Below are 17,481 nucleotides of genomic sequence, written 5' to 3' on the forward strand. Positions count from 1 at the left end.
GAGGACAAAGGTCTACAGGCTAAAGAAGGCAGAACAGAAAGATGAAGAACCTGGGTTCCTAAGAGAGAGAGACTCACTATACTAGTCCAAGGTTGCATCATTTCAGACTTACTGTCATAAGAGAAAAATGTGTCCCTACATGTTTAACTCAGTGTTAATTGTTGTTCCCACACAAATGTATCTGTAGAGTTTGTGACAACATAGGAGCATGGTAATTACAGGAGTGATTATGTCAAACATGCAACTAAGGTATGTTGCTACCTTCCCTTCTCGAGGGGTGTGGGTGGGAGAGTTGGGGTCATGCCTGGTGGTGCTCAGGGCATACTTCTGGCTCTGCACTCAGGAATCACTCCTGGTGGACTCAGGGAACCACATGGTGTGCTGAGGATCAAACCCAGTTCTGCCACATGCAACCAGATTGTACCTTACCAGCTGTACAATCTCTCCATTGCCCCTTCTTCAGTTTTTGATCCTGATTCTACATTTCGGTACTTTAACATTATTGCACATCTCTCTTTTTTGTTTGTTTTGATTTTGAAATTAGACACCCTAGTGCTCAAAGACTACTCCCAGCTCAGTGCTCTGAGATTGTTCTGGTGGTGCTCAGGAGACCATGGTGGGGATCATACCTGGGCCTTCTGCAGACAAAGTTCGTGCTCTAGCCTGTTGAATGGCCTCCAGCTTTTACATGTCTCTGTATGAGCCAACAAATCCTTTTGGGAAAGATGTGCAAAAATCAATTAAGGAAGTAAAATTTGGTCCTGGGTCAAATTTGTTACTGAACTTTCATGAGTAATCCCTTAAGTTTTTATTCCTCTTTCTACAAACTGCTACCATATACTGGAAACTTCTTTAGTCACCAATGTGTATCCAGCACCCAATACAATGGCCAGCTCATGAAAGGCCTTCAAATATTTAATGACAAATGTTCAGGAAAGAGCTCTTTGTGTAATGTGTTTGTCATGTTCCCCTAAAAGTGAGATTTAACTTCAATATATTGGGTCTGCCATTTGACTACAATAAATGTTTTAAGAAAAGTTCACAACTTAGAGGGTCAAGAAATAGTATATCAGGGAAGGTACTTGCTTTGCAAGCTGCCCACCTGGGTTTATCCACCCCATAAGGTTCCCTGAGCCCTGTTAGGAATCATCCCTGAGCTCAGAGCCAGGACTAAGCCCTGAGCACAGATGAGTGTGGTCCAGAAAAAAATAAATAAATAAAAGTTCACAGTTTAACCTTAAAGAAGCAATTTTTTTATTTTTGTTGCTAGTAACTATAAAATGCTGTGTGACTAAACAATGAAATCAGATGAATCTACTCAACCTTAAAGGCTTAAATCGAGTACCAGAAGTAATAATTATTATCAGAGATTAAAATATCCTTGAGTGTCATATACAAAATTTATTTTCAGAACATTGGACAAAATTTAAAACATATCAATAAGACAAATGAGCTAATATACAAAATGAAAATATATAAGAGAAACTTAAAAATGCATTCCAAAAAGAGGATTAAAAACAAAGATAGTTGGGGCTGAAGTGTTAGTGCAACGGGTAGGATGTTTGCCCTGCATGCGGTCAACCCAGGTTCAATCCTTGCACCCCATATGGTCCACTAAGCCTGCTGAGAGTGATCCCTGTGCGCAAAGCCAGGTGTAAGCCTAGAGTACCACCGGGTGTGGCCCAAAATCAGGGAAAAAAGAAGATGAAAATAGTGTTCACAGTGAGATAATTTACACTTCTACTATTCTTTTCAGAAAACATTATGATTCCTATTCTGTTCAAAACCTAAACTGTGTGAAAGTACATATGTGTACCTAGCATAACACCTGTTTTAACAATATTTTAAAACCGCAATAAACTACCACTTAATACCCTTTAAGATGTTTTTTCAGTTATGGAAGCAGTGATTTATAACTTGATATAGTTTTCAGTTATACAACAATACAGACCTACATCTATAGATGATCAAACGGAAACAATACCAAAAGCCTCACTTCAACACTATACAATTGACTTCCACTCCCCTACTTAGCCCACTTTCCCTTTGGTAACCACTGAGCTATTCTCTGTTTTGGTTTTGTTTTATTGTTTTTTCAAATATTCCATGCATAAATATGATCACATAATACTTCTCTCTCTCCATCAAATTAATTTCACCCAGCATAATAAAAATAGCTATGATTTTTTTTTATCATTTTGTTTAGATTTTCCATGTTTTTACTTCTATTCTATCTTGGAGCCATACCCAGTGATGCTCAGGAGTGCCAGGGATGAAGTTTTGGCGATCTGCTTGCAAAGCCTGTGCTCAGTTCATTGAGCTAAATCTCTGGCTCTTTTTTTTAATGAAAAAAAAATAGCATATGGTATTAAAGCACAAATCCTCATGCGCTGCTGATGAGACTGTAAAATGTTATATCCATTATGGTAACAGTTGTGATTCCAAAGAAGTTAAACCGAGACTTGGTGAGACTGTAAAATGTTATAACCATCATAGAAATCATTGTGATTCCAGAGAATTTAAAAAAGAATTGGTTACTCTACTCCAATGTACACCACAGTATTATTTACAATGGCCAAAGGTGGAAATAGCCCCACTGCCCATCAACAGACAAAAAGATGACAAAAAGTGGCAGGTACATGCAATGGAATAGTATTCAGCTACAGAAAGAAAGTTCTGATACATATGACAATATGGATACCTTTGAAAACACATTAAGTGAATAAACAGATACCAGAGGACCAATGCTGTATGTGTGCATTTAATGAGGCTCTGAGAGAAAGCAAATTCAGAGACAGAAAGTAGAGGTGGGGCATAGAGATAGTACAGTGGGCAGAGTGCTTGAATTGCATGCAGCTGACCCAGGTTCGATCTCCTGCACCACATATGGTCCCCTCAAGCCCTGCCAGGAGTGAAACCTGAGGCTGAGACAGGAATGCATGTTGAGTACCGCTGGGTGTGACCTCAAAACCCAAAAAATTAATATAAAAAATAGAAAGAATGACAGTTTGCAGAGACTAGGAGACTAGGCAATTGGAAGTTACTGTATGTTGGAAATAGACTCTCTGTTTCGGATGATGAAAAAGTTCTAGAAATATAAAGTGGTGACAGTTTATGAGTATACTTAGTGTCACTGAACACTTAAACATGATGGAGATGAGGGTTTTTATGCTATATGCATTTCAATACCACAATTGAAAAATCCATGAAACAGAAAAAACAAACAAAACTGGTGGGGTTTTTGTGTTTTCAGAAAAGCAGATAGAATGGATTTTACAATTTGGTTATGGCTACTCTGTGTGTGGTGGGGTAGGGGGGTGCAGTTTGTCACTGATTTCTTGAAGCAATGCCTTTACTTCCTATGGAGCAGAGTAACATGCTCGGGATATTGCTGAAGTCTTTCAGGGTATGGATTTAAGAGGCTGTGTGCCTCCACAGAGCATACATTCTTCGTAAAGATTCCTATTTCAACAATCTTAGTCCATTTCTTTAACTCCCAGGAGTGTATCTCTTTAGCTTTCCCCCATCCCCACCCCATAGTCATACGTTTGTAGAAATACTATTTTAGGATTCCTTCCACGCCTATCGTCTGCTTATTTTCCTCCCTACATGTATTTCAATACTGTAGCATGCAGATTTTTGATTCTGCAGTTAAAATAGTCTGTGCATTAGTTATCACTTCCTTGTGACCCATTTTATACACAATTACTCATTCTGGCATTGGAAGTTCAGATTTCACAAAAATTTCCTTGGGCAAAACAGTCTGTGAGGGACAAAAAAGAAGAGCCAAGGTTTTTGTGTAGCTATTTATTGGCAGCCCTCAAAGGACCCCAGAGGTGGGCACCACAAATCCATCCTGAGAGCTTCCACCTCATTTACTCTTCTGGCTAAGACCCTCTTCCATTGTTCCATACCCACAAGCCCCACTGCTCCCTCTTGCCCACTCTCCTTTCCTTCCTGAGGAGGACATGCGTGTGTGGGATCCACCGCACACCTGAGTCTGAGCACTGGGCGATGGCTCATAGGCCCTTTCGGGCTTCACCCTCCACCCCACCCGACAGAGAGAGAGAGAGAGAGAGAGAGAGAGAGAGAGAGAATGCAGAGAAAGGACGGCTCCCAGGTCTGGAGCTGGACTACTCTTCTCTCTGAGAATTGGGGTGAAGACTTCATGGAAGTGGGGCTTCTGAAAGAGTGCTGAGACTAAACAGTGGGAGACCCACTGGACTGCCATCAGCTGCCACTTACAGCTGGAGGTGAGGGTGAGGCTTCTGGTCTTATTCTCTTACCCAAGACCTAAGAAGCACTTGGTGGAGGACAGGACATTCAAGGATTGGGAGTATGTTCATCTTAGAGAGGATCTGGGTGGATGGTGTCTTCTCTGGGGGTCCCTTCCTGCACAGAATCCCAGCTCTAGACTGACCTGCCAGCTGACAGTCCTCACTTCCCTGCCTTCATGTGGCGAGTGAGGGTTGTGTGCTTTGCAGATGTGGTGCCAGGATTTAGAGAGTTAAAGTGTGTAACTTTAGGGCACAAAGAAAATTTGATGTCCAAAGAGCTAATGCTGTTGTTCTAGATTTTGCTTAGGATAAAGTTTTAGCAGTATAGTTACTGGAAAAGGAAGCTGGAAATGGAATCGAAACTGCATGTGCAACTTTTGAATTTATGGAATTGTCTTAATTGGGCTGCTGGAGATCAGATGTTTGTTCATACCTATGACACTTATGAAAATCTACACCTCCATTCTAGCAAAGTTCATCCGCGAACAGAGGGGCGTGGGGTTCTCTAGGTCCTTCCTTTGTTGAATTGGTAAATGCAGCCACTTTCTTTCTCCTCCACCTCCTCCCACATCCTTTCTTGCCTTATACACACACACACACACACACACACACACACACACACACACACACACACACACCAGTTTTATTCCACTGCCTGGAAATCCCACTAAATTAACACATTTTTCCCACGGAGACTCTTTAAAACGCGAATATGTTTCTTTGGGAAAAGAACCACATTCACCTCCTAGACCTCACCGGCACCCCACTCCCAGGTTCTGGATCTCAGAATCTGGCTGTTAACGCCTATCCTAGTACAAGGTGTTATTACTATCTAGAGCATGGCTCTCATCCCAGAATGGCAAACCCAGAATAAGGGAGAAGCCATGGAAGTTCTAAGAGCTAGAAGGCACTTCAACACACATCAGATACTCAGGATAAGACGATCAACAACCAAAACCATGGGCAGGTTTCCAGAGTTCTTGGTGGGGGTAGGGGATGGGGGGAGGGGGGACAGTGTTCCTGCTGAGAGGCTTGTGTTCAGTCTGGAGGCAGAGGAGAGAGGTGCTGGGCCTTCAGATTTCTTCTGCACAGTAAAAGACCAGAGACTGGGTAAAAGGAGAGATCCTTAGCAGGGAGATGCCTGTGTACACATGCCTGTTCTTGGCATATATTTTATGACAGAAGGTTATGGTTTGCACAAGGGAGTTCCAAAGTACCAGTAAGTAAATCACTCTGAGAGCAATTCTAAGATCTGAGTAAATACCACAAACAGTTTGGGATGATTCATTCAAGTGTTTCCTATATGAAAACTTTCCTTTCTTGATGATCTGATTTCACAGTTATATTACTTTGGACTATAGGGCTGGAATTCCCTTGTGTAAACCATAACCTTCTGTCTTTTGTATCATAGTTGAAATGTACTTTTTCAGAGACATGATTTGATACATTGACATTTCTGAAATGTAAATTTGCTCACTTGTATTTTCCCAAATTATCTTACTTCCAATTTGAAGTAGACAGTTTTTTTTTTATCTCTGAAGATCAGAGCAGTGTCTGTCCAATTGAGAATCTAAACTTCACATGTGGATTCAAGTTTTCAGAAACAAAAAGATTTCCCGCTTTAGAAGACAGAGGTGGGGTAAGAGAGAGGATGCCAACTTGTTAACAGGGGAAAAGGCTGCTACTGCCTCACATTTATTATAACAGAAAATACATATTGATGGGAGAGAGAAGGCTGATTAGGCTGTAACCCTCCTGTAGACAGTCCACCAATTTCATTGTCAACCCAAACTGCTTTGACCAATTTCAGCAAGTTCCAACAATTGCTAATAAGTTCATTTTGTTGGTTTTCATTTAAGTATTGTTGCGTTTTGACACTGGATAAGTTTCAGTTTTGTATCATTATAAATCAACCTCTGTATATACATTAAGTTCCCACTGAAAGTCCAGTCCTTCACAGTGTAACTGATCCCTTTCACCTGAGACACCCATCTCTCTCCCTCCTTTCACTCTGTTAACCATGGTTTTGGTCTTATAGCCAAAAGCTTATTTTTATTTTATTTGGTTTACACCCTCTCGGAGAGCCCGGCAAGCTACTGAGAGTATCTCGCCCACATGGCAAAGCCTGGCAAGCTACCCGTGACGTATTCAATATGCCAAAGACAATAACAACAAGTCTCATGATGGAGACATTACTGGGCCCACTCGAGAAAATTGATGAACAATGGGAGGACAGTGACAGTGATAGTGACCTTATTTTATATCTTTCATTGTAGAGCTGTTGTTGTTTAATAGGGGCCACACCTGCTCATGCTCAGAGGCCTCCAAGGCTGCACCCTGTGGTGCTCGGGATCAAACTTGGGGCCCCACACATGCTAGACATGTGCTTTGCCACTGATCTTTCTCCTTGGACCTTGTTTTGTTTCTCAGTGTGCCATAAGTAAGTGAAACCATCCTTCCTCAGGAGAGTTTGAGGAGAAAAAATTATCAATAGCTTGTCAGCTGCTCAGGCCTATGAGTTTGTCACAGGCTCAGTGTCTGGAAACTTGAACCCAGGGTCTAGGGGGTAGTGCTGCAAGAACACACCTTATCTAAATATTTGTCTGGAGCTGAAGGGAGCAGCAAGACCATCTGCCAGCAAAGGTGTGACATTGCAGGAGGGTGAGCAACCAGTGGCCGAAGAAGCTGAGGAAGTCCCCAGATCTCTTCTCCTCACTCTCTGCCCTTTTCTCTGGAATGAAGATCCTTCCAGTGAAAGCTGTGATTGATCCGGAAAACTATGACTCACACTTCCGAGAAACCTGCTGAACCTGGGCCTCTCTGGCTTCTGTCTTTGAAGGAGCCACACCAAGGAGGAGTTGCTAGTTCTTATGTTTTCTAGACAAGGACTTCAATCCTGTTGGTGCAGGGGAGGGAAGCCTTTCTTGACCCTTCTAGTATTTCTGAGAGAATGGAAAGCTGGCCTCTGGGTGGATAAGCCTGTACAGCAGAGAGAAATGGGCAGGCACTGGGGAAACTCATCACAGTGGGTGGTGGCGGAGTGATGGGGTAGAGTCTCTACTGATGAACTAAGTTGGTGAGGGACTGCCAGCAGAGAGGGAAGCTGCTGCAGCAGGGGTACCCTGCTCTACTCTGTAGTGTGTCCTCTTCTCTATTCTTCCTGGGGCATCTGTTACATTTCTTAAAGTTCCAATTTGCATTAATGATGGTTTGCCCAGGTCAGCTCCTGGGGGTTCAGACTTGGGCACTCAACCTCAAAACAGTCATACCACAGGCACCTCAACCGTAGCCCATGCTTAGCAAACTCTTTGCCTTTCCATCAAAGTACATTCTCCGTCAGGATTTCCTGATTTCAGTCAGCAGAAGGGCTCCCGAGTCACCCCATAACTCCCACCAGAACCTGTGTCCACTCTTCTGTGCTACTGCCTTGGCCAACACATGGGAGGATAGGACGTGGCCGCCTTCAGAATTGGCTTAGCCACCTCCTCTCTAGCTCTAGTCTTTTCTTCCTCAAAGCCAGCCAGGAAGATGATTTTTTTCTTTTATTTTTTCTTTTCTTTCTTTCCCCCCCCCCCATATTTTGGGAGGGAAGGATTTTGCCACACACAGCAGTGCTTGGACAGGGTTAGGGAACCATCTGAGGTGCCAGGAATTGAACTGCAGGTGGGCTGTGTGCAAGACAAGAGTCCTACCTACAGTATTCTCCCTCCAACCCCAACCAGGATAATTTTTTTTTCCAACAAAAAAATTTGGAACTGGAATGATAGCACAGCAGGTAGGGCGTTTGCCTTGCATGTGACCGACCTGGGTTCAATTCCCAGCATCCCATATGGTTCCCTGAGCACCGCCAGGAGTGATTCCTGAGTGCAGAGCCAGGAGTAACCCCTGTGCATCACCAGGTGTGACCCAAAAAGCAAGAAAAAAAAAGAAAAAGAAAATCTGACTCCTGGTTTAATCCTCTCTGTCCCCATTTATTGATAATATATTCAAGACTGAAACTTGATACTGGGGGGGAGGAGGGGTGCTCCCAACTTCATTCAGAGGTGTAACTTTTTTTTAGAAGTTATATTATGAGCTGTTTAAAACCAGCAAACAGGCATCAAAAATGAAAACGCAGGCATGGATCCATTTCCTCACCTTAGGGATAAAATCTTACTGAAAATCAGCTGAAGATCCCTGGGGGGTCCCACATATCCCTGCTCTCCCAAAATGCTCATTGTTGCTCTACACTCATCTTTATTCCTGCTGTTTATTTTCAATTTTACTTAACATGACTTCTGTATCCCATTATGACTTGTGACTCTTCTTGACGGTGTTCTCTTGCTGGGAAGAGTAGAACGCAGTATAGGCGATGCTGTGAGATCACTTAAACAGAGTGGTCCCTTACATCCCTCCAACATTTACCGGGCAACTTAGTCAGAGGCTACGGGTACTGACTGTTGCCATCTTCTGAGTGGCTTAGAGGATGAAGACAATGTTTGAATCCACACTGTACTGCCCAGCCCTCATTTCTCTGGGAGTATAACTGGGTACTTCTCGCCTAGTATCTCAGCTTCCTCTAGACTCTGTGATTCTCCTAGGTAGACTCTAGGCAAAGTCTACCTGCTCACCATCCCTGGCAGCTCTGAAATTTGGTCTATAAATTTCTCTGCCAGAATCTCCTGTAGCCCTACCTTTGCTCCTTCGCTATGAGTTAATTTTGTCCTTCACCCCTGTACATCCCAGGGCAGGCTCTCTGACTCGCAGCTCAATCATCTCCCACACAATGTGGGAACCTCTGAGTGCTTTCCATGCCCACAGAAAGGGAAAGTGATTCAGAGAAGCCACATTCCAGCCTTGCCACTGTCTAATCATACAACTCTATCTGTTTTACTTTGATAGGTCAGCATTGTCCAAGAGGCATCATCCTTTCAATTCCCAAAGTTGAAGCAGAGCAAACCCTCCTTCACCCCCTCCCAGGTCTGTTCACATAACCTACCTGAAAAACACACAAGTTTTCCTTCATCTGCACCCTTCTTGCCTCTATGGAAGGTAGTTGCTAAAGATGATCACAGTGAATTTGTCGGTTCCTATACAAACACATTGCTCCTCCCATCAAGAAGTAGAAGTTGCTTCCTCTTCCTGTCTCAGGGATGGCCTTATTTACTTTCATCAATAGAGTGTAATGGAAATGATATTCTGGTACTTCTGAGCCCAGACCTTAAGTGCACCAACAGCTTCCTCTTCCTTTAACTAAAATCAACCACCATGTAAGAAGTTTATCTATCCTGAGATCATCGTGCTTTAAGGAAGTCCCATCTGTCAATACAGAGAAGCAAAAGAGACAGAGAAAGAGAGAAAGACCAGCCTGTCCCAACCATTCCATTTATCATAACTGAGGTACCAAATATGGGTATCAAGATGTTTACTTGAATATCTGTCCCCTTTAGAGAAGTGCTGGAATAGTCATTTTCTGCCACTACATTTTGTGGCTTTTATGCAACAGTAACGAGATGGATCACCTCTCCAGCTGCATTTCTCATTCCACCTGCCTTTTGCTTTATGCTTAACAACTCATACCAGCTTGTGTCCCCCACATATGCCATGTCACACTTCTATACATTTAGTCCAACCTTTTATTCCTCTTTTGATTGACTAGCTCCTGTTTCAACTGTGTCTCAATCTTCTTTCTCCCTCCTCCAGATACCCATGACTAGAGACAAAATACTGTCTTTTCTCTGAGGAAATTATATTGTTATTATATCTTGAATCCAGACTTTTGGAAACTATTATTTCTTATTCAGCTGTGAGGAATCACTTTATATGGAAAAGAGAACTTTTTCCTTAAACTCCTTCAGTTCAGGTGGCCTGATGTTAGTGAGGAGTTAGGTTCAATTTGTAACTGAAACCTAACCTCCCAGGATTAAATAAGTAATGGTTATTTTATGTTTCCCACATAACAAGTATGAAAGCATGCCTTCCAAGAGCAGATGCAGTTGTCTGCAATGTCAATAATATCTACTTTTCTTGTAGCTGTCCTCCCCAAGGGTGTCTTGAAACTCAGCCTCTTCTCCATGTTCCTGACAGAGAGAAGGAAGGAAAAGGGAAGATGGGATAATGCCCATGTCAGGATAGCTACCAACTCCTAGAAATCACCAGAAGGCTTCCACTCAAGTCACCAAATAGAACTGTATCCCCTGACCTTCCCTAACTGCAGAGAGACCTGTAAAATAAGGTGAGGAACTATTGCCTAGAGTTGATGAAATTAAGAGAGAAGGTAGCACTGTAGCACTGTCCTCCTGTTGTTCATCGATTTGCTCAAGCAGGCACCAGTAACGTCTCCACTGTGAGACTTGTTAATGTTTTTGGCATATCGAATATTCCATGGGGAGCTTGCCAGGCTCTGCCAAGCGAGCAGGACAGAGGAATCAAACTCAGGTCAGCCAAATGTAAGGCAAACGCCCTACCCTCTAATGCTATCTCTCCAGCCCCAATACTTGCTGGTTAGGAGGGTGTCCCCTTCCTCTCTCACTGCTCCATGTGCTTCCCTCCTGAAGCTGCATGCTTGGTCGAAGAGGACAGCCGTCCCCGAATAGAGATGGACCAATCTTCAGTCTTCAGTCGAGGGTATATGAGTAGCTGCACTCCCCTGCTAGAACCTCTCTCAAGAGAGAAGGTAGGCAAAATATTGTCCTTGGCATTAAGAGCATGGTAATTCCCTCGATAATTACCTTCCGTCATTTCCTGATATGGACTCAATTCTCAAACACCCAAGGATTTTCCCCGAAGGGGCAGAAAATCAGTTGGTTACAGGCAACTGTCCCACTCTCTGAACACAATTTTTCCGCAATAAATTTGCTTCTGATGACTAAAGTATCTCCTCTCAATAGCCTATTCAATGGTTGGTAAATCCAAACAGGATTGTCATTATGACTTTTCACTCAGAACGTGTGACCCAGAAAAAAACAAAACTTGGAGGGGCACAGAAGGCAAATGAGCTGTTTTCATTGCTCTGTAGCCACGGTGCCACATATTTTATTTCTGATTCATGGAAAAACTTCCAGCACACAGGAGTCAGCTATGTTGGTGAGAGCCTCAGACCAAGGGGCTTAGAATAAAGTCTCGAATGTCTTATGCTTGGGGCCCAGGATACTGATCTGGAAAATGTCAGCAACAGAAGGACTAGTTTTTGCTAAAAACCTGCCATGTGACTCTGTGATCCCCCACACACTCTCAGTTATTTTCATTTCTTTATTTAAGAAGATAATTTAAAACATTTTGGTATCAGTTGGAACTTTTATTTATTTGAAGGGGGAAGCATACAATGCCTTTTTAGCAGAGAATTAATGACTGGTATAACTAAAAAATTCCAAGTCCAATAGTAGTGCATCAGATGTGACAGAACTCTGTGCTCAGGAATCTCTCTTTCCCAGATTTCCCCTCTACAGTAACAAGAGTTTTGCGTATTTCCTAAGTAACAACTCACCAGTTGCAACCTCTGCAGGAGTATGTCTTCTCCCCCCAATGTCTAGAAAAAAAATCTTCATCACTGGTCCAACATGCGTCTCTTCTCACTCCTGAACTGGGCAGAGCCGAGGGAACAAGCTCTCTTATTGGCTTGTCTGAGTCACATGCCTAAACTGAGCCAGGAGGCGGAGTCAGCCCCATTCAAAGTATTCAGGGACAGTTGATTCTCCAAAGGGGAGTTGAAGTGCACTTGTCAGCAGAACGCTATGCTGACACCAAGACTCAGAAAAGCTCCAGTGTTCTATACAGATTCAGAATCATTTACACATCATCGAATTTTAATAACATAATACCAGCAATACTCTGTTCCATCTGTCGAAAGCCTACTCATTTTCCAGGCTCATTTCAAATGTCACCACAAACAAATCTCGCTAATGAGATTAATTTTCCATCAGCACTTTGTTTATTTTTCTCTCATGGTGTGTATTCTATCTTGCAATGGATTATGATGACTTACAAACCTATTTGGCACGGCTCGGTTTGGAAGAAGCTGAAGGTAGAGCACGAACAGGGCATGAATCAATGAAAGTGGCAGGTGAGGGCTTCTGACCGGAAGTGATCAGGCCATGGAATGAAAGGAACGCAGGATTATGAGAAGGCAACACACCCATAGTGCAAAGTTCAATTTTACATATCAAACCGGTCTTTCTTTTCTAAGCTAGACTAGAACTCGCTTTAATATGTAATAAAACCTGGGATAAGGCAGGGAAGATATTCAAACCGTAGGATGGTTGTAATCTTGGAAATGTTCTGCTCCTGGTGAATTAGAGAGCGACATGAGCTGCCTTCCTCCCTTCAATCAACAAAGAGGCAAACACCCCAGATGCCCCTGACACCCTCCTCAAGGCTAGCAGCTTATTAATAAGTTCAGAACCTTTCCATGCTACTCCCAGTTTTTACAAGCCGTCTGTTTCCTCTCCTGTCCCTGGTGTCTTCATTCCAGAGACACTCCTTTTGGGGGAGAAGGAACCAGCAGACCAAGATCCTCCCAGCATCCCTTCGTGCTTGCAGGCATCTGCAGATTTCCCTTGAATGTTTCCTGTTCAACTCAACAGGTTTTAATTATGTGAACTAATATTTGCTCACTATTAAACCGTGTTTACTCTCGTTAAAGGTAAACTCCAAAGGACTGTTAAGCCATTAGACCAGTACAGAAAAATCTCAACCTTTTATGCAAATGTGCTCAGGTTTCCCCATCACCTGAGTATTCGCAGACTGCTCTGTATCCTTCTGGGTATTCTGCTTTGGGGACACCAAATTCCTTGGGCTTCTCATCTGAAGCATCTGACAGTCCTAACTTTTTTGATTTCTACCCTAACTCTGGTATAAGCAAGACTTAAGCTCTCCTAGAGGTTCCTCATCTTTCTGTGAAGAAAGAGCCTCTATTCCCTGGTAATGACTATTAATGATCCCAATGAAACTGTAATGATGTTGCCCATTCCATGGACCTTTCTTTCTTTCTTGCTTGCTTGCTTGCTTGCTTTCCTTCTTTCCTTCTCTCTTTCTCTTTCTTCCCTTCTTTCTTCCTTTCTTTCTTTCTTTCTCTCTTTCTTTCTTTCTTTTGTTTTGATCCACACCCAGTGGTGCTCAGGGTTTACTCCTGGTTCTGTGCTCAGGGATCATTCCTGGCAGGATTCAAGGATTAAATCTGGGTTAGCCACGTGCTAGACCTTAGCCAGTGTATTTCCTCTCCAGTCTCTCAGCTTATATTTCTGAACCAAAAATTGACAATTGTCTCAGAAAACCTAATATGTCCTGTTTCTTAACTCTAGACAAGCTTATTACATAGCTTGTTCCCCTGCCAAGTTTCTTCCTCATAATTCTGACATATTTGTTCTCAAACACACTATTTCCCATAATTAAAAGAGCCTAGGGAAGGGGTTTGTGTATGCAAAACTTTTAAAACTCAAGATAAAAAAAAACAGAGACTAGAGAGCTGGAGCTATAGTACAGTAAGTAGGGTGCTTTCCTTGCACACAGTCAACCCGAGTTCAATTCCCAGCATCCATAAGTTTCCCTTAAGCACAACCAGGAGTGATTCCTGAATGCAGAGCCAGGAGCAACCCCTGAGCATCAGCAGGTGTGCCCCCCACAACCAAAAAATATATACATGAGGCTAGTTGGTTATATGATGCTGCATATTTTATAATAGTGCACACAAGTATCCTCGACGTATTGCTTTTGATGGTGATGGTTAGAATCCAGCATCCTTTCTTTGAGTTTAGAGATAGTGCAAAGTCTCATCTCCTTCATCACACACACCCACAAATCTGTTCACACTGAAGGTATCTTGGGAAAGGCAGCAAGAATCCAGTCTCACATCTGTCAACTGACTGGAAGTGAGCCATTTTATCTACCAAGTAGGCTGAAGGAGGAGCGTGTAAGCACGCTTTCTTCAACAATAGAATCTGAGTACAGATTACCAGAAACATGAATCACAGCAGAAGTTCTTCGTGCAATAGATATTAACAAAGCAAAATACACACCCTTTCTCTTCTCTAAACTAGTGCCTGATGGTAGTAGGATGATGCTCTTTGATGTTAGAACTGGAGCTGTAGTACAGGGTTTAAGGCATGTAGATGGCCCCAGTTTGACCCCTGGCGCCACATATGATCCCCCAAGCACTGTCAGAAACAGTCAGGAGTAAGCCTGAGCACAGCCAGGTGTGGCCCAACCCCATTGCCTCCCGCCCAAAATGAAAACAAAGAAAACTGTTGGCTTTTAATTCATATCAATCATATATAAAGAACTACCTCTGATGGCCTAGCACTTAACTTCCTCAAAGTTCAATTCTTCACTTCCCCCAAAATGTGGTCAAATAACCTGTTCCTCAAAAAGAGAAGAAAAAAGTTTTTTTTTAATTTTACATAGTGCATACTAAATAAATTATACTCAGACAGTTATGAGGCAAGGTGCTGTACATAAGGGATCAGTTGGAACTAACGCAAGATTCTTCATCACATTTCACCAAAGTCACTAACCTATAAATCCAGACCTGTAACTCTTGAAATCAAAGGAAATCTGCCATGCACTATTCTTTAATCACTTCTTCCCTGTAGGTATAAACAGTTCATCTGTAACACATGCCTGTACAGACAAGCCTCTGCATACTGTATATGTGCATGTTCCTCTCTCTCCCTCTCTCTCACCTCTCTCTCTCCCTTATTCTCTCTCTCTCTCTCTCTCTCTCTCTCTCTCTCTCTCTCTCTCTCTCTCTCTCTCTCTCTCTCTCCTTCTCTCTTGTATTACAAACATTAGGACATTAGAAACTTCTGTGCTTTCAGGACAGGCACCAACCAAATCCTTAAATTGTAAATCTAAGAATGCAAGCAGTAAAACTTGTGATTTCAGACGACTTTTGATTACATTTCTGGAGACCAGCCAGCAGAGCAATTTCCACGAAAACCAGCTCATATGGCTCACAGTTGCACATTTAACTCATCAGCCAGAAATCAAGCTCTTTGTCAAGCTAAGGGTACTGTTCCTTTTCTTCACTCCTGCTCAAGTGCTAGTCTTTTAACGTGTTAACTAAACTGCCAGCAATCAGCCTGCCCAAAAGCATGTACAAAAGGAGGGAAGAGAAAAGAGAAGGGCTGAAGGAAACAAAAACCACCTCACACTGTCAACAACTAGAGTCTACATCGGAGTGAGAAATCCCACTAACTCTGCAAGTAACAGGCTCAGCCATCCGATGCTCTGTTTCAGACAAAGGGATATGTATCGAGTTCAAACACACTCACTTCTCCCACATGGCACTCTCCACCCATCAGTCAGCCGGCCAAGAAAATGTTTCCCTCATGGCAGTGCTGTCTGAGGAAGTCATGTCTCAAACCAAATGCTGACCCTGGAGATTTGCAATGAAGCTCAAACTGGGCCTCTAACTATACTGGCAGTGACACAATCCATTCTGGGGCATCTGCTCAGATGGGGAGGAGTTGGGAGAAAGGAGTGGCTATGGTTTTCCTGAAGCATCTTCAGTCATGTGTGTGGAAGATTCCACAATGGACTCCACGTCACAAGGCACAAGGCCAAGAGAACTGCTCTGTACAGTGCCATAAGTGCCTGGCAAATAAATAAGCAATCACTAACCACTTGCATGATGGCATTTTGAGTGGTGGCCATCTGCTTAGAACATTTAGACTATTAATCTCAGGAACACTATTCCAAAATTTAATTTTTCATTTTAATTTCAACACTATCTAGTGCCATGATTATCAGATATCTTGATACTATATATATATATATATATATATATATATATATATATATATATAAATCTAGGGATCAGAAGGGCCGGGAGATAGGCAGATAAGGCACTTGCCCTGCATGCTGTCCACTGAGATTTGATTTCTGCACCCCCTATTTTCCCTTGAGCACCTCCAAGAATGATCCCTGAGCAGTCAGGAGTAAGCCCTGAGTACTACTGGTGTGGCCCCAAATCCTGATTAATTAATTAATTAATTAATTAATTTTTAAAAGAAATTTTTAAATCTAGAAGCCAATGAGGTATTAGAGGGATTAAGGCATTTGCCTTGGATTTAACAGTCCCCAGTTCAATCCCTGGAACCGTACATGGCCCACAAACACTGCCAGGAGTGATTCCTGAACACAAAGCCAGAAGTCAGACCTGAGCACTGGCAGTTAAGGCCAAATCATTCATTCCCACATCCCTAAAAATAAATCTAAAGCAGGGCTCACATGTTGCATGTTCAAGGCCCTGATTCAATCCTGGTACTACATATGCCCCAAAGTGCAGCTGGGAAACTACCCACACAAAAAGCAAAAAATCTAGGTGGAAAATAGTATAATTTTATTCATTCCCTAAGCGTTAGAAAATAAATTAGCCTCTGTCTCTCACCGTCACAAAATACATTCCAGACTGATTTAAAAACCTAATGTAAAAGTCAAAAGAAAATGAGTATTAAAAGGAAATGTGAGTATTTTGCATTCTTAATGTAGGGAAGAACTTTCTAAACAAAATATAAAACCCAGAAATGATAATAAAAAGAAGATTTGATAGTCTAAGCATTTTAAACTTTGTGAAATAAAAGGTAGTATAAATATAGACTAGAAGAAAATATTTATCTAAGATACAGGACAGAATTAACATCCAGAATAAAATCTATGCCAGTGAATAATGTAATATGCAATATTTAATATGAAAGTAATAGGAGATTCACAATTATAATTGAGTAGGGTGATAGAACACTGGTTATGACCCACAAATTTCATTCCTAGATGTACAGCTACCATAAATGATACACAGCCATTCTAAAAGGCAAGCATAAGAAAGTTCCTGACAGCTTTATTTGCTAATAGCAAAAGGTTGGGAAAAAATCAAATGTCCATCAATAATAAATTGTGGCATATTCATAGAATAGAATATAACAGGCAATGTAAATGAATATATTACAGCTACAGGCAAGAACATGAATGACTCATAAACATAATAGTGAATGAAGGAAGCCAGGCACAAAAGAATACATGCTGTATGAGTCTTTTTATAGGAAGCTCAAAAACAGGCATGACTAGTCTATAGGGTTAGATGTCAGAATAGTAACTGCTTTAGGGTAAAAGGAGAGAAGTTCTGATAATATTCTATTTCTTGACCTGGGTAATGATTACAGAAAGAGTTCACCTATGTTAATGGATTCAGAAGCATTACAAATTAAGTAACTTTCTCTTCTTTGAGGGGGGA

Source organism: Sorex fumeus, unplaced genomic scaffold, assembly GCF_029834395.1.
Source record: "Sorex fumeus unplaced genomic scaffold, SorFum_2.1 ptg000098l, whole genome shotgun sequence".
Taxonomy (NCBI): Eukaryota; Metazoa; Chordata; class Mammalia; order Eulipotyphla; family Soricidae; genus Sorex; species Sorex fumeus.